The sequence below is a fragment of the Pleurodeles waltl genome, chromosome 10 (genome assembly GCF_031143425.1).
Source record: "Pleurodeles waltl isolate 20211129_DDA chromosome 10, aPleWal1.hap1.20221129, whole genome shotgun sequence".
NCBI lineage: Eukaryota > Metazoa > Chordata > Amphibia > Caudata > Salamandridae > Pleurodeles > Pleurodeles waltl.
This window is the reverse complement of record NC_090449.1, coordinates 864,393,392-864,411,978: the sequence shown is the minus strand read 5'-3', so window position 1 is coordinate 864,411,978 and position 18,587 is coordinate 864,393,392.

Genomic DNA, 18,587 nt, shown 5'->3' with positions numbered 1-18,587 from the left:
GCTAGTCTTGAAGATGGTGAGAGCCAGGTTTGAAAAATGTATGAATATCAACCATCTTACCACGACTAGTCATGTCCTAAAAATGATGGATTGGTTTCTGTCCCCAGACATCTTCTCCTTGTAGAGGTAAACTCCCACTACAGTGCAGCTGCCAAAAACCACCTATTGATATTGAGCAGCAGCAGGGGGACTTTCAAATCCTATCGGAGTCTCCAACTAACATTGGAGCATTGAGGATAGAGCCAAATAGCTACAATTTGCGACTTGCACTTTTGCTGTTGCACAGCCTGTGATAATGTAAATGATAGCCTTTGCAACCATAAAAGAACTGTATATATATATATATAGGCCCTATGTGTTTTCTAGTTCTGTACTCGTATGTCATATGAAACTTCATAATTTCACACTTCGCTCTGCATTTTGTGCTTAAACTGTCATGGCAGCAACCGTCAAGAAACAACAGAGAGCAGTCTTTAGTCTATTGGGACCCGTTACTAATTTGCTCATAATCCTAATTCAGTCTAACAAAGTTAAGGGCCAAATGACATTATGAGTAAGGCTGACAGTTTTCAGCTTTTAATGATTTTTACATATAAATACAGACTAAATCTATCTATAGTCATGTCTGTATTTATTTTTAAATATGATAATAAATAGAAAATAGCGCTCTTTGGTGTGAATTTTAGTATTCTAAATCATGACTAATTCCAGTGGTGTCTGACATACAGGGGGAATTAAAAAAAAGTCAGGTATCCAAAGTGATGGGCACATGTTAATACTAAAATTTGCCGAGGTTTATACTGTAATTCTCATGTTTTCTTATATGTATTGGTGTTTGCTATATAACTGCTTTTAGCGCTAAAGTCAAAAAAGCATCCAAGAATGAGTGAATATTAACTGTTTAAATAAATGTGGATTTGTAAAAGTTGCAGCTTGATTATGTTTTAAAAAACACACAATTAAATGCATAAACAGAGGACAAATCAGTTACTATAAATATGGATAAATACAGACTGAAATATAAAAAAAACTGAATACCATAAAACTTAAAGTCTGATCATAAGTAAAGAGGGAATGCCAAATGTGTAATATTTCAGTTCATACATTTTGCCTGCAGAAAGCTTCCTAAATGTGCATGAAAGAAAGCTGTTGAAAATTATTGAAATCTGTGTGAAAACACCAGTTCTCACACCTATTTCCACTGCTCAATTAGAGGTGGTGGTTTCAAGTAACCTCACTTGCCTAATTTTTCCTCATCAGGCTTTCAACCAGACACACCAAAAGAGAGAAAAACACAATAAAGGAAAAAACGGAGAAACAGAAAGACAGTAACAGTGACATAAGGAGAAATCGGGGATGAAAAAGATTATTCGTAGCACCTTAACTGAAAGAAAGAGGAAAGATTATGGTTTAGGTGAAGCAAAGGTTACTTACTGTTCTTTGTCTCTAGACAAATGCTAATACTTATAGGCCTAATGACAGGAGATCAAACTGAGGAGTCAGTGCATATCTCCTTCAACAACGACATGCAACTCATACTTTCCCTTCCGGACATGAAACAAGTTCACTGCCTGCATGTCCGAAGTCGCTAACTGGATGAAAGCCAACTGTCTCATGCGCAACATCAACAAGACAGAAGGAGTGATCTTCAGCAAGCACATCTCACTGTGGGACACTGACTAGTGGCCAGCTGAACTCAGACCCACAGCAACACCCAAAATCCATACAAGGAACCTTGGAATAATCATCAACAGCAAACCAGACATGACCACATAAGTCAACGTCATCACTGCACCCTGCTTCCATGCCGTGAAGATGCTGAGGAAGATCTTCAAATGACTCTGGATGACACTAGATAACATCATGCATGCCCTACTTAACCAGCAAATTGGGCTATGGGTACACCCTCTGCACTGAGATCCCCAAGCAACTCACAGGAAGACCACAAACTATCCAAAACTCAGCAGCCATACATCCTCGATCTCCCACATAGAACTCACAACACATCAAACCTCAGGAACTACACTGGTTACTGGTGCACAAACATGCTCAATTCAAACTCCTCACACCGTCATTCAAGGCACTGCAGAACTCAGGCCCCACCTACCTGTACAGTCGCCTTTCCTTCCGTCAACCACCCAGGCACCTCCCCTCCACAGGACTCCTGCTCGCACACATCCCATGCATACACTGAACAAGATCAGGAGGACGGGCATTCTCCTACATCAGTCCTGAAGTGTGGAACAACCTCCCATGTCACATTGGAACCTCACCCTCCATGAATTCTGCAAGAAGCTAAAGACCTGGCTTTTCAATTAACCAACCTACCATAGGCAGGACCAGGCAACACACGTGCTCAGAGCCAGAATACCATTGTGGGAGATAGTGCCCTTTTAAAATACATAGAACCTGCAAGAAAGAGATAAAGAGGCAGAAAGTTCCTAGGCATGAATTAAAGAACTGGAATCAAAACTACCAGCTTTAGTATTCAGCACCTCTGACATTCAATAGCATTGGCCGCAGGATTCCTAGCAATTCAATTACAAATTGAGCACTATGGGGGTCATTCCGACCCTGGCGGTAAAATCCGCCAGGGCCGTGAACGACGGAAAGCACCGCCAACAGGCTGGCGGTGCTTTCCTGCCCATTCTGACCGCGGCGGTAAAGCCGCAGTCAGAAAAGGGGATCCAGCGGTTTCCCGATGGATTTCCCCTGGCTGGGCTGAACCTCCATGGCGGCGCTGCAAGCAGCGCCGCCATGGGGATTCCGACCCCCTTCCCGCCAGCCTGTTTCTGGCGGTTTTGACTGCCAGGAACAGGATGGCGGGAACAGGTGTCGTGGGGCCCCTGGGGGCCCCTGCACTGCCCATGCCACTGGCATGGGCAGTGCAGGGGCCCCCTAACAGGGCCCCAGCATGATTTTCACTGTCTGCATCGCAGACAGTGAAAATCGCGACGGGTGCAACTGCACCCGTCGCACCCCTGCAACACCGCCGGCTCCATTCGGAGCCGGCTTCTATGTTGCAGGGCCTTTCCAGCTGGGCCGGCGGGCGCTCCTTTGGCGGGTGCCCGCCGGCCCAACGGGAAAGCCAGAATGGCTTCCGCGGTCTTTTGACCGCGGAGCGGCCAAATGGCGGTGACCGCATGGCGGTCAGAATGACCGCCTATGTATTTCCCTTACCATGTGAACTGTAAAATTGCTGTGCTGAATCTCATGGCAGACACTGATGCGGTGAGCTACGCATAACGGATGTGAATGTTTCACAAAAAATGTTTTTATTTATTTTTACAGTTGAGTTTTCAGAGAAAAATAGGATTTATGGAACCGAATTGAAGAACGGCATGTGACAACCTGATGTATTGGGTATGAACTTAATCATTCTAAAGAATATGAATAATAATTTAAGCCGAATAACATATACCATGTCGTTTAACATGCTTCAGTGTATTTTACTGATCCGAAATGTTTGTTTAAATTATACCTACACTATGGCACCTCAGCACGTTGTAGTACGTAGTGGCATACAAACTGTGATTCCAGTATGCTGCCACCAAGCGACACAATGTAGGAACTGCACATTTCACATTTGTAAAGAAATACGTTTTTTGACATTCGAAGTTTAAAGTCTTGAATCCACATGTCTAGATTTTAGACAAATCAAGATTACCAGGACACTTATAATGAGGACCATAATATACTAATGCGTTAAAGTGACATGTTGGTTGTTTTGCTCCGTTTTGTTTTTTTTGGATGAAGGCTTCTAGGATTCATGTTGGTAAAGTGAGGGTTCATACTTAATCATACCGTTTCTTTATGATTATGCAGATTTTTTGGTGCATTGTTATGTTATTTTAAGCAATGGCCATTGTGCATTTCTAACTGTTTTACAATAAATGTAAATTTGATATAGAATTAACGCTTATATTCTAGCCCTAACATGAAAGTTAAATGTTTTTGTGAAAATACCTGCAACTGGCACTGACTCGAGTAAAAGGACCCTGAGGCGCAGGATAGTGACAGTAGGAGCCCCCATCGCTGAACAGATCAGCTGGACGGGCCCACCATCAAGTGAGGAGCCGAATGAAACAGCCACGACCATTGTGCAGGCCGCAGTGATGGAGATATGGGTCTACATGGTGAATCTCCTTAGGGGATTCCCAGCGCCCTGATGCCTTCCATACCTGGCCCAGCCTCCCAACAGCCCACACTGCCCAACTCCTGTCAAGGACACCACAGCTGGAAAAATCCGCAGGCTGCGCCTCCCCTGCTGTCGGCAGTGACCGGGAGCAGAGCCCTGACTGCCCTGAGAGGTGCCTCCCGCAGACAAGCCCTGTGCCACATACCTCATACACGAGGAGGGGTGTAGATTTCTGGCACAATTCGCCTGGACAATATTTTATTGCAAGCAGCAAACCTGTTTAAATTAAAGAACCTGGTCACCATGAGGCCACGCAGAAGGACAATCAATCTTATATAGGTGACATAGAAACTGGATTGCCTGCAGAGGAGAGGCCAGGGGGAATCTATAGTACCAATTTGGAAACCTCCCTCTTGTATCAGGGCTCCTGACCATGTTGACTCTGGGGCATCTCACCACCCCATGAACTCTGTGTAACACAACTGAGACATAGAAGGCTTACTCCGAACTTTAAGGGCCAGATTTATACTTTTTCACATAAAACTGGCCCTGAGACTTCAGAAACAGGAGGCAAGCTCAATCCAAGCCCTTGGAGAGCACCTTAGGAGGAAGGAAGAGTCCTTCCAGCAGAGTCAGGAGTACCAGGGAGTGTCGTAGTTTGGACTCTTGCTCTGTGCAAGACTGCTGGTTTAAGGATGACAGTACTTGTGTTTGTAGGTGACTATGCCTATCCTACAAGTTGCAACTGTAGTCCCATCCCTTCCGGCTCACCAGCAGTACCCCACCAACAACCCAAACAGTTAAAGGTGATTTGTGGCACCCTTTACGCATGGACTCAGAAGTATGACATCTCAGGGAGTGTTGTGGTTAAACAGAGATTACCCCTTTCTCGCAGATATATTATGTCTCAACCAAACACAGGCAATAACGAAGATGCAGTAATGTTTTAATAGTTTTTATTTAATACAATGCAGTAAATCGTATTGGCTGCAATGATTAAGATAATGAACCGTACAAGAGATAGAATTGTAAAGATGAGGTTTCGTGACTATGAAGGCCCCCACAATCTTGTATTAGCATAGAAAGGTATAAAGTGTCTCATATGTCCGTGTACCCTATCATAATAGGCCTAACCTTCTACCTAGAGGAGAGCTGGGTATGTTAAACCTAATCTGCCAATGCCATGTCCCTGGAAGGAGCCCCCAAACCTGGTTACCTTGAATGAGGTCTCGAGCTCAGACTTCGGAAGAACACGAAGTCCGGGTCAGCGGCAAGGCGACGTGCATCATCGATAGCAGTAATGGTATCTGGTCAGAATCCCTCTGATTATCTGTCTAAAGTGTGATGTATTTATACACATCTACTTGGACCCCTGACGTAGGTTGTTCCAAAACAATAGATAACGGCGCATGCTTGGGACGGTAATTTCTAATGTGGGCACCTACAGTTTGTTTGTCTTTGTTGTATGAGTTGACGCCTTAGCGCGGTGACACTGATATCATAACTCTAAACAAAAGGGCCTAACTATAAACAAGGCAGCCATCTTAGAAGAATTAATTAAATAAATGGTCTAAGACAGAGCAAGCTAAGTAGGGTAAAAGTCACTGGGTGACGGGGGCACGAGTCTGCAAGCCAAAGGCTAAGCTAACTCGCGTTATCCCTTTAAAACAAACTAGGATTCACTACAGGAGCAGGGCAACAAGCAGGAAAGCAGTCCTTCAGCAAAGCAGTCCTGGTGAATTCAGATGTAGGTCCAGAAGTGTCTGAGTTGGGAGGGTGGGGGTCAGACACCCAGGTCATATACCCAAAATGCCTTTTAAGTGGGGGAAACTTCAAAGAGTGGTTTTGAAGTGCACAAGTTCCCCTTTCAGCCCAGTCCTGTCTGCCAGGATCCCTGTGGGGGGTTATCAGTCCTTTGTGTGAGGGCAGACTACAGCCCTTTGAAACGTTAGAGAGAGACCCTCCACCTTTCCTTCCCAGGGAGATCCATTCAGTATGCAGATGAATGCAGATGTGAGTGAGTGTTATGTGTTTAGGGTTGTCTGGGTGGAATGCACAAGGGGAGCTGTCAACCAGCACAGACCAGACGTGGATTGAAGACAGGGCTGTAAGGCACAGATGGCAGTAAGTGCAGAGAAATGCCCACTATCTAAAAGTGGCATTTCTAAAATAATAATAATAAATCCAACTTCACCAGTAAGCATGATTTTCTATTACCATTCTGGCAATACTAAACATGACAGGGCTACTCCTTCCAGATCAGAATCTTCCACTTAAAAGTATATGAGGGCAGTCCTAATACTAGTCCATGAGAGGAGCTGGCATTGCAGTAGTGGAAAACACATTTTTGAGTTTTTCACAAGGACAGGTAACACACATAGGTACCTGTCCTGCCTTTTATTTACATAGCACCCTGCCCTAGGGGTAACCAGGGCTGCCTTAGAGGTGACGTATATGTAGGAAAAGGGGAGTTTAAGTCTTGGAAAGTAGTTTTAAATGCCAAATCGAAGTGGCAGTGAAACTGCATACACAGACCTTGCAATGGCAGGCCTGAGACACAGTTAAGGGGCTACTTATGTGGGTGGCACAATCAGTGATGGAGGCCCACTAGTAGCATTTAATTTACAGGCACTGGGCACATGTAGTGCACTTTACTAGGGACTTACTGGTGAATTAAATATGCCAATTGGGTAAGAACCAATGTTACCATGTTTAGGGGAGAAAGCACATGCACCTTAGTACTGGACAGCAGTGGTAAAATGTGCAAAGTCCGAAAACCAGCAAAAACAGGGTTAGAAAAATGGAGGGGGGAAGGCAGGCAAAAAGTTGGGAAATGACCACCTTAAGGCTGTCAGGTTTAACACCCTCCCTTGCCATAAGAGCCCTCAATTCACCAATCTGTTTCACAGAAGTGATAGCCACTAAGAACACCACCTTGAAAGTAAAGAATTTCACATCCACAGTTTCTATAGGCTCAAAAGGAGGAAGGAGCAATACCTGCAGCACTAGGGGCAAATCCCACATGGGAAACAAAGGCTTCACCAAAGGTCTTGATAAAATAAAACTACACAGCAATCAGGCTATCAGATCCTCTGCATCTTCTTAATCACCCTAGGGAGACCTAAGTGCTTTTATAGCCACCCACTGGGCTCTCAAAGTGGAAACAGATTAATGCTTCTCAAAACCTTCCCACAAGAAATGCAACACATCATTCAAATGACATTCTAAAGGAGACAGTTGGAGACAGACACCACTTCTGACAATTGCACCAACATCTCTCATAGGCCCTTAGGGTGGAAGGCTTTCTGGACTGCTGAATAGCTTCCTCTAAATGGCGAGGCAGTTTCTTTCACTGTAACCACCTCCTCTCAACTTCCAAATTGACATATTTAACCTCTGAAAGGATAGTAAGGGAGATGCCCTGAGAGGTGAGGGGAACATGGAATTATCCATGTACCTTTGACTGACAACAATTTGAGCCTAGGAAACCAAGATTGTCTGAGCCAGAACAGGACCATCACTACCAATACCCTAGCCTCCCTCATCAGCTGATGAAACAATCTGGGAATTACAGGTACAGGAGGAAAAGCATTCAGAAGCTCGCAATACAGAGCATCCCCCCCTTACCTCCTCCTGAGGATTGCGGGAGCAAAACCTGGAAATTTGTGTATTATGCTGGGAAGCAAAGAGGTCTGGAAAGGGCAAACCAGACCTCCCACACAACCAAAGCAAGACCTCCCTGGTCAGAGCCATTTCCTGGGAAGAAGGAAACACCCAACTGAGGGATTCCACCGCACATTTGTCCACCCCTCTGATATACACCACTACTAGAGACTGCAGATAAACCTCCCCCCACTGAAACAGCATGGTAGCAACAGCATTCAAAGAACTGGATCGGGTTCCCCTATGATTGTTCAAGTAAGCCACTGTCACTTGATTGTCTAATCTGACCACCAGATTGCAATCCACTAGGTACTGCTGAAATCCCAAGACTGCCTTGAAAATGGCCATCAGTTCCCTGCAATTGGAGGAATGTCTGCTTTCCTGCAGAGACCATCTGCCCTGCAGGGACCGTTCCTGTAGAGTGGCTCCCCAACCAAAGGAGGTAGCATTCTTCATCAGGACCAATTGCGGATCCAGCTGCAGTGACACACCCCTGGAAAGAGAGGCTGGCTGAGACTACCATTTTATCTCTTGGATCAGTCTCTCAGTCACAGGAACCAAAAACTTGAAGTCCCCTGACTTAGAGTCCAAGAAGGAATGCAGGTGGTACCACGGGGGACGAAGATGAAAATGTGCCTACAGCACTGTGAACACTGCTGCTGCCATATGACCTAATATATGCAACTAAGGTCATACATTACTCGAGGGGCAAGAGACCACAACACCACTGCCCTGGCCTCTAGAAGAAAACCTCTCACAATGTACTTTCCCTGATGCTCCTCTGTACCAGAAGCCTTCTCCTCTGAATCCGAAGAACTGGATGCTCCCCCCATCCTCTTATCATTCACCCTGACCTTATCAGGTGCCATCTCTAATAGGGCCTCCGAGCTATGATGCTTCAACTGAGAATCCTCATTCTTCCTAGGACAGTTGGGAAGGGGAGAAGAAGGTGACTCCAAGGAGAAAGAGGACTCAGCATGTCGCATCTTGCTCAGGTGTTTCACCAGTGTGTCAAAATTGCAGCACAAGAAACAGAAATTCACAAACATAAGGATTTCTGCTATACAGACTTACCTTGGGGGCATTTTAAACCTCACACAAAACGTAAATCTATCTACCTTTTCACCCTTCTCTAACTGGCAGATAGCCAAGTATGCACTACTTGGGATTAGCCTGGCGCCTTCTAGAAGCAGGACCACTTAAAGCAAATTTGAGAGTCCAGGGCAAATTCAGTGCACATGTACAATGTCACTGTTAGTTACAGCACAGCTTAGGCACTTCCACACTGTGTCTCATTTTATGTAGTGTATGGAGAAGGTAAGCATTAACTGTGCCCTACCAAGATATTTGTACTGAATTAATGCAAACCTTGGATAATGTGATGCATCGCTTGTACGTAGCCATGAACTTTTCTTTTTTATTCATTGTCTTTTAGCTGATTCTGCAAATTTGTCACCTACTTTTATTTTTACTATGTCCTTTCTTTTATTGTCTTTTTGGCTGTGTAGAACCTAGTAACTCTAGTCTTCCTCTCCTACCCTTAGTGTAGATTCTATTTTCTTCTTATCAATTGTTTTAGAAATTCAGAGTAGGTTACTATAGTCGTTCTATTCGGAGTTGCACTGTACTAGGGCATGGAAAAAATAATTTACCATTATTGTACAATACATCCACCCAAGTACCATGCAATTACAAGTTAAACCCGATGGAATGTGGAACTTCCATTAGGAGCAATTTATCCTGTCCAAAATCACATGAAACTCCCAAATTTATGTAGTTAAACATATACATTTAACACTTGTTCTGAGTAGGAGGTATATGTATACAGGGACATCTGAGGGCCATGAGGGGTGATGAGGGGGTGTGGAACGAGCACAGTAGTGAAGAGGAAGGAATTTTATGGCTCTCTCCTATCAGAAAAGAAATGTAAAATGTGGTTTTCCTAATGCTGCAACCAAAGCCTCATGCAATTTCACTGTGAAGAATTAGTGCATGTTAAAATCAGGTCTGGTTCTCCCACACTTGGAAAAAACAGGCGTGGGAAAAACTACCAACGCATAATAGACGAGCAGATTTTACATGTTGTAATTCCGCTCCTGTGACTAGCAACGAGGGACCAGGTATGTAAGAAATTAGGCTTTTTCAACTACCCCTTTTGCACTTGTCATAGACGATTGCCACAACCTATCATCTACATCGAAATTTTCAATTGTTGTACATCTTTTCCTAATCCATTGTGTCATGGTGCTACCACTCTATGTGCCTTTAAGTCTCGTAAATCTCTTCAATAAACAAATAATCAAACATGGAGGCTACCCATTATGAGGAGGTGTGTTCCTCTTAGTTTAGAAAATCCTTTTATTTAATTTGTAGTTAACAATTAGTGGCAAATGATACTTTTTCCTTTGTTTGCCATTCAGGCTACATATGAGAAAAAGGATACCATATTTAACTATTTCAGATATCATATAGATGTTCAGATTGGAGTTCACTCACTCATGTAAATCACCACGCATTAGAACCTAGATGCATATTAATGCAGTTTAAGGTCAGGAACCTCCATACCCCAACTTTGAATTGATGCTGCAACACAGTCAACACTGTCGTGAGCACTCTTCAGTTCCATTCTAATGCTATCATCAAGTAATACATTTCCATTCTTGGGCATAAGAATGACCTTTTGGGTATTTCCAATGCCACCACCTCTGTTACTTTCACCACTGAAAAACCCATCAGGTATATAACTAACCTTAATCCGGTTTCTTATGCAGTTGAAGCCAAGCCCAAACCGTCTACATTTGGGAAACTATCTTAAATGGATTAAAGAGAAGGGCTGTACCATCTTCCTTTCTTAAATACTACACCACTCCAACTCAATTGTCACAAGCCCAAAACGTCTACATTAGGGAAAATATCTTAGATGGGTTAAAGAGAGGGGCTGTACCGTCTTCCTTTCTTAAATATTACACCCCTCAAACTCAATTGTCAATGTGCATGCTAGTTATGGTTTTACAACAATGGATAAAGGTAAAATGTAGTTAGCTGCTGTAAGTGGAACATGGTGCCCACCCCTCCAAACAGTGGCTGACGTCCCCCAGCATCCCTGTTCCTCCTACTGACCGCAGGCCGAGCTGAGATAGGCGCTGCAAGTGTGAACAGTTTTCACTTCCCATCCCTCTTCCTCGGGGACAGGATGATCAGAGAGAGAGAGAGAGCAGCGAATGAGCATGCTTGGTCTTACCCATGGCGGGTCTGGTGATCCCATCCTACCTGGCCATGTGTGGCGCAGAACAAGATGCCCACATGCCATGCCTGTGCTGTGGCCAGGGCACTGCTTCATGCTCTGCCTTAAGTAGGTCTTTTAAAGTTCACTACTTCCAGGAGTAGTGATAGGAGTTGATGTTCTGTCTCTCCATTGGCCCGAGTTGCAGCAGGAGAGTGTGACAGGTGAGGACAGGTTGACAGAGTTAGCAGAAACCTTTGGTAGATGATTTATGGGTAGCAGGGCCTAAGGAGGGGTTTAGTGCAAGCTGGTGTGGTGCGGGTCAGCATTTCTATGCTTGTAGGCGGTGGAGGGGCTTTCTTTGTCTGCTCTTAGGGGCTGGCATAGATGAGCGTTTGGTGCGAGCAAGTTGCAGGAGGTGGTGTGAGCCTGAACTGCATGGTGGTGGGTGCTTCTCAGACTCATGCGAGACTAGCCGAGGGATTTTTATTTTTCCCATCCCATGCTCCACGTCAGCAGAGGGGGTTCTTTTTCCCAGTCCAATGCAGTGAAAGTTTTTTTTTCATTTTCCATGGATGGCAAAGGCTGTTTCGTTTTCCCATCGCAGCATACCCTTATATTCCTTTTCTCAGAACCGCTGCATACTGTGTTACCTTAAAGTATTGATTGCAAACCTAAGTGTCAGTTACAATAATGAAAAACATTCGATGGCAGTTTGCTTATTACAGTCAATGCCGTCCAACTGATGTAAGCAACTCGATTCCTAAATGTAGGAATTTAGCAGTATCACGTTAGTTACCGGACAGTAATTTCACTGAAGCGGTCAGTAGTGCAGTTATATAACAATAATCAAATCAGTTTAGCTGCTGGTGATGCTTTAAATTATCACTGCTGCCTAATTTTAATATTACAACAAATAAAACAGAGGGCTTTTTTATTGGGATATTTATTTGCACACCTGCTTATGACTCCAATCGAAGACTGAAATCATCGTATGAAGATCTTCATGTGTGTAGTGGTGCTCATGCGCTTGCGCACACCTGTGGGTGTCTGTGCCTGTTTACCTATGTGTATGTGTGGAAGGGTACTTTTCGATAAATATGTGTCCTGGTGTACTTGTATGTTTACCAGCGTGTGTTTGTATTTGATCATCATAATGCAATGTGTCTTTTCCACGCGCCTCTCATTACTAAATGCTATATTTCTTGGCTACCATCTAAATTTAACTCTGCATAGTGTTTCCTGCGGTATTGTCAAAGGTCAAGGCTAACAAATGTTTAGCATGAAGAGAGAAACAAAACCAGGCACCTGAAGTTTTTTAACGATTCCCTTGGGTGATTATGAAATTATATACATTGTCAACTTACATCAGGAATTTGTTCTGAAGCTCTAGACATAACAAAATGTCAAGTGCTTAAGAGGCTTCTCGCATATATGCCGCCACACCTGCCAATTGTGTTCCCATGGGGATTGCTTTCTCATTAAAATGAGTAAATTCATGAAACCATTGAGTTACCCTCAACAACGTAGGTCATTCAGCATTCAGAGCTGGACGACAACTGTTAGCTGGAAATTAGCAAGCGCACAAAAGTAACCAGTTTCTGCCACTTGTTCTTATTTTCTGATCCTGAAAGGTGGTAACTAAAACCTCTTATGGAGTGACATTTTGTCCCGGATATAATAACTTTGAGATACATCTTTATCTACTTTAGACAAACAGATAATTCCTATATGTCAGTGGTAAATGTGCAAAGCTTGATTGCTTGTTCCTTTACCTATTGCAGTAAGTGAATACATTGTGCGTATTCAATTATTTACTATTTTCAGGATTTTGAGGGGACTACAAAAATGTATTAAGTATTAAGGTACACTGGGACTCAGGGAATGGTGAATTAGGACATAATCGAAATGTATGCGTAGAGAAAATGGTGAGAAAGAATAAGTGTGTGGAATGAATGTGTGGAATTTGGGAAATAAACAGTGAAGGAAAACTGACAACTTTTCTCATAATTTACGTAGAAATATGTACAGACCCACACTTTTAATTGCACACTTGTAGGTTTCTGTGTGCTTACATCACTATTCTAGATCTGAACACCGAAAACCTAAAAAAGACGGGTCCATCATCACTGTGGCCTGGCACTCAGTGGCAGACAACCATCAGGTCAAGGGTTTCCAGAAGATGTCTTTGATGATTTGTTTCAGATGTTCTGACCCCTAGCAGAGGGGAACCTCGACGGGAAATCTTGCCCAGGGGATACATGCTTAAAGTTCAAAATAAAATGTATGATGGCAAACAGGGAACAATGGCTGGGAGGTAAAGGATATGATCAGGAAAAGAACAAGAGAGGAGTAGAAGAAGGTGACATAGGCTCAGATCACCATCACAACCACGCATATTACTAGAAATATACAGGAGCTGAAATGTTTGAAGCCAGTGGGCTCATAAAAAAATAAAGAGGGCCACTTTGAATGGCCCAATCAGATGAATAGCCAAAATGTTGGGGGTTTGGGAGATTTCTCCATTGGTATTTAGAGGTGGACGTGTAATTAAGTAAAAAGAGGGACAGCAAAGGGGAAATACATTTCCCTGACAATGTATCCTCACACAGAGCCCTGAGATAGAGAAGGAATCTTTGATGTGAGGTATTTAATACTTCCGGACTAGTCTTCCGGTTACTTTGCTGTATAAGCACACTGGTCAGAAAGGCAGAGCAGGACCAAGCAGGGGCCTACAACCAAAGCCTCCCGAGGGGCAGGGGCCAGCGAGAAGCAAAAAGCCTGGGAACAGGCACGACTGGGATTGGTCAGCATCTTTCAAATGGGCCAATTACAGCGCCTCCTAGCTAGTTAAAAAGGGGGGCAGAAACTGCAGCCCCACAGAACCACGGATCAAGAATCGGATTGTCAACCTGCTAGGAGATGCTGCCATCAGGACACAGCGCCGGCAGAGGACCACTGGCTGCAGTGACGCAACTCTGATGTGGCCCAACGGAGCACGCGGATTTCAGTATGTATGGCGGTGACTCTGCCTGTCCCCAGCACGAGAAGAAGAGGAAATGAGCAGCGTTGGTGACGGAGCCCTCACGCCTTCCCTGAGTGCCTGAAGAGTTTGGAAGAACACAGACTTGCAGCATGCCAAACAGCCCTGGTGAGTCAGCAGGAGGAAGAAGTGAGCGGTATGACAGGAAGAGCCTTGCCCGCTGTGAGGAGTCAGGAAAAGAGGTGAGTAGCTCGGTGGGGAGAGCCTTTACTGCTGTGCTGTAGAGACACGTCCTGGAGAGGGCGGGACCTCCCAACTTCTATAGGCTCCATTGAAGCCACGCTGGAAGAGCCAGCAAGACATTTCTTGTTACAAATACTGAGCCATTAAAAAAGGTGATTTCCCCCTTTTCTGAGGCAGGCAAAGAAGTGTTGGAGTGTGACCTTTAAAATTAATATTAACATGAAAAGCTTGCAATATATTCTGTAATGAAGCTGCATAGAAAATATGTTAACCTAGAAAATAATATGCGTTTGGGAGTGGCCATCAATGTATACGGTGATTAATGAAACTGATTAATGATGAATTAATAATGTACTAATTGTATGACTTTGTATTAGCATTAAGAGTTCTGTATTTGGGTTTTGCAAAATTAATCACTAGGCCTTAGTTAGCGAAGGTCTGGGCCTAGCTGCCTGGTCTCATATTAACTGTGTTTTTCTAACGTGCAATGTGCTGTTTTCCTGAAGGACACTAAACTGTACTTTTCCAGAAGCTAGAGATGTGTGTAGCCGTAGTAAATCCTTTCTCATGGGACCCGACTTGCTCAAGGAGACATTCTTGTCAAATGCAACAGTGTAATTCGTAACAGGTGCAAGGCCGCCTGGACTAGGAGAAGACAATGGAACTACTGACTGGAGCGTAAAGTGTAACTTTTCTTACCTGACATTCCACCCAATGAAGACGTCAATCACAGGAGCCAATCGACTGCATGAGAACTGTGTTTTGTGGAAAATTCTAGTAAGGTGCGTGGAGAATTATTGGACAGAGATAATGATACACCAAAATTGATCCAATAGGGAATTAAGAGCTAGTTCAACTGTTTTGATATAACCGCAGGACCCGAGTAGAAATCAGCCATTATTGGGACACTTTTGCCACTCTTCGGACATTCCAACCCAAGCCCTACATTGCCATTATTACTTGAGACTTTGATACTGTAAACCATCCTCATCTTATTCCTTGCCTGATACTTACTTCTCCTTCTTATGAGAGAAGAGCCTTATTCTTAGCTATGCCCTACTGAGACTTGCCCTATCCTGTCTTTGCTGATGGTGAATTGACTGATGTCCTGAGGACGAAGACTGACGCTGTTTGCTGATTCATTCTGATGGGAAACTATCTGATGATAATTGTAATTGGCTGTTTGCCTTTTCTTTCTAGGTACCAACTGCTCTTTTGATAGAGGCCATAGGTAGATGTTTTTCCAAATTTGTGATTGCCAAATTGTTTTGCATGAAGCCCAACATGCTGATGCTAATTCGAAGATAGTTAAGGAGTTCACTAATATCGAATGCAAATAGACAAATTACTAAATTCTTGCTTTGTTGAATAATGTACTAATGATATTCTGCTAAAGTTGATTCATATTAACGTTGTGCTTCATTCTAAATGTTCATGATCTATGCTTTGATAAAGTTTTGCTCTGATTGCCAAGTTATAGTGGTTTTGACGTGCTTGTTGCTATTGAAACTAATAAATATGATAGTAGATTGTAACTAATAGGGAATAAATATCCTAACACATAACTAGGTTTGTGTGGTTATTCATGGCTGAAAGGTCATGGTGTGTTCGCTGTATTGATCTATATTAAATGTAATTGATTAGCCTAAATGATTAGTTATTGTGAATATTGAAGGAGGTATTGACATATTGATTGTGATGCTAAAAGGATATCTTGTTCTGGGAAGTCTCCATACGTGGTCAAAAGGTTCATTGGCCAAGACATGTCTCCTTGCAAGTTTACTTATCAAGGTTCCGGCGCATTATCAGGAATGGCACAGCAAACACAAGGCCAGTAAAGACTGAGGGTCTGTTAGTATTGGAAAAAGTAACAGTTAAGAGTCAGTGATTTCCCCTCTGTGAAAGCAGGCACAGCAGTAAACAAGGCCAATAAGAACTGAAGTGGCTATTATTAGACACAGTAGGGGGGCAGGGGGTGATCAACTTCATTCCATGTGCTTGACGAGGGCCTACAAAGGATGCTGGAAACAGGAAGGTGGCTAGTGGCCAGGCAAGAGAAAGTCTGGGTGAACATCCAGGTCATAGCCCCATCGGAACAGGAGGGCCAACAGAGAGGGAAGAAAGTGACGAAAACTAAACAAAACATTAAGGAGCACATATGGGAGAGCGGAGGTGCCCCTCCCCGGGTTAGGGTACAAGGGGCATGTAGCCAGAATGGCTGCCCCGACACCAAGCACAGTGCCTGCAGACAAAAGGTGCTACAAGGGGACAAAGCCCAGTCAAGGCAAGGAAGGGCAGTATGGCGCTAGCAGCTTGCAGTGACAAACGCTTAAGCTACACTGACGAGGAAAGGCTGGCCACTGATGACCCCGCATCGCCTGAAGACTGCACAGCAGCAGATGCAGAGCATGACAGCATGCGGCAAAGGACAAAAATGGTGAGCAATGCATGCAGCGAGAGGGGCAAGACGCAGGGTGAGCCAGTTGGGCAATAACTAATTTTGGGTCACAAGTGGGGGTGGTTAATGCAATGCAGCAAGGTATACAACCACAGGGGGATGGGCAAAGCCCCATAGCAAATAGCCAGGTGAACTCATGCCAAGAGGGATGGGCCCTCTGGGTGATGCAGGCACATCAGGCACATTCCCCATGGTGGGCTTAGCCAGGGCTGGTGAGCAGTCACAACATGGGTTTCCCACCTTTGTGCCAGCCAGGGATGCCCCCATGGCCCATCCAGGAACGGGGGGGTGGCAGGGCTAACACCATAGCGCAAAAACATATGCCAAAGAAGGGGAGAGTGGACTGCAAGGGGGCATGAATAAACGCAGCAACAAGGACTCACCACAGGATATCTCAACAGGTGCTCAGGAGCAGAGCGCAGGTAGCAAGGAGGGAGAAGTGGGGCCCGCCAAAGTAAAAAGACAACGAGTCCACAAAGACAAGGTCCACAGAACAAGATAAGCCAGCCAGTGAATACATTAGACCATCCCCAGGTGATCTACCAGTAACAGCAAAAAAGACAGGCCTTCCAAGCTTCATCCCTTTAACAGGAAAGGAGACAATATGGCACAAGAGTTCATAGATATATTCTCCCTCTTAGAAATATGCAAGGCTGGCCTTGACCTCATGACACAAAAGAAGACAGGAGGGATAGACACAAGCCTAGCGTGGAGAGAAGAATTGAGGACTGGCTACAGGCATTTAGAACATTAGTGTGCATATTGGTGGAAAAAATCCTGAGCAGCACGCCAGCCCTGTTTCTACATGAACAGAGAGTGCATGCAGCACATTAAAATACCAAGGGGACACCTGGCTGCGTTATGATGAATGGTTTAGAGAAAAAATGCAAACCTGTCCTGTTATAGAATGTTGATGGGTTTACCAACAACATGGTAGTGGCCAGGGATGGAGTCATCAATCGGGAGCCCCATTTTCGCACTCCGGGGGGGGAAGGGAAAATATGATTTTTCAAAGAGGATGAAAGGCAAGAAACGTACAAGGAGTAAACCTACACAGGAGCGGGCCAGCAACATGCAGGAGGTATGACAAGGACAAGTGCAAATGGGGGCAAACCTGTGAATTCAGGCACTGCTGCAGCAGTCGTTGGGGGCCCAACCGTCAGTGGATTGAAAAAAGCAGAGAAGTGCAGGAGAACATAGGGACAACAGGAAATTACCCCCTCAGGTGGGAGATGTGAGGGGAAAAAGAATAGGACTGGACAGTAACCCTTCCAACTCCCATCAAGACTAGGAGGCTAACAAGGGCGCTCGCCATTTAACCAAGGAAGAAAGACAGACAATTGATAGCGGAAGGTTTTACGTTAGAGTTCACTATACCGTTCCACGGTCCCATCACATAATGGCTACACCAGAATCTGAAGTCAGTCAGGGACAACCTAGAGGTGGCAAGACAAAAAATAAAAAAAGAGCTTCTGCTAGGTAGGGAAGTGTGCCCCTTTCCCAAGCCACCTAAGGATAACATGGTGGTTTCCCCCCTTGGTTTGGTGCCCAAGAAAGAGCAGGGAAAATTCAGGATGATACATCATCTGTCTTATCCACCGGGGAGTCCATGAACGATGGGCTGTAGCAGAATAGCTGCACTGTCTCTTACGCAACTGTGGATGATGCCATTCACCTAATAAAAGCAGTGAGGATGGGTGCCTTACTAGCAAAAGCTGACATTGAAACCAACTTGCGGTTCTTACTGGTGCAACCAAATAGTTACCACCTCTTGAGCTTCAAACTTGGGGAATCATACTACTAAAACAATTGTCTCCCAAAGGGGTGCACTATCTCTTGCGCATATTTTGAGGCCGTCAGTAGTTTCTGGGAATGGCGG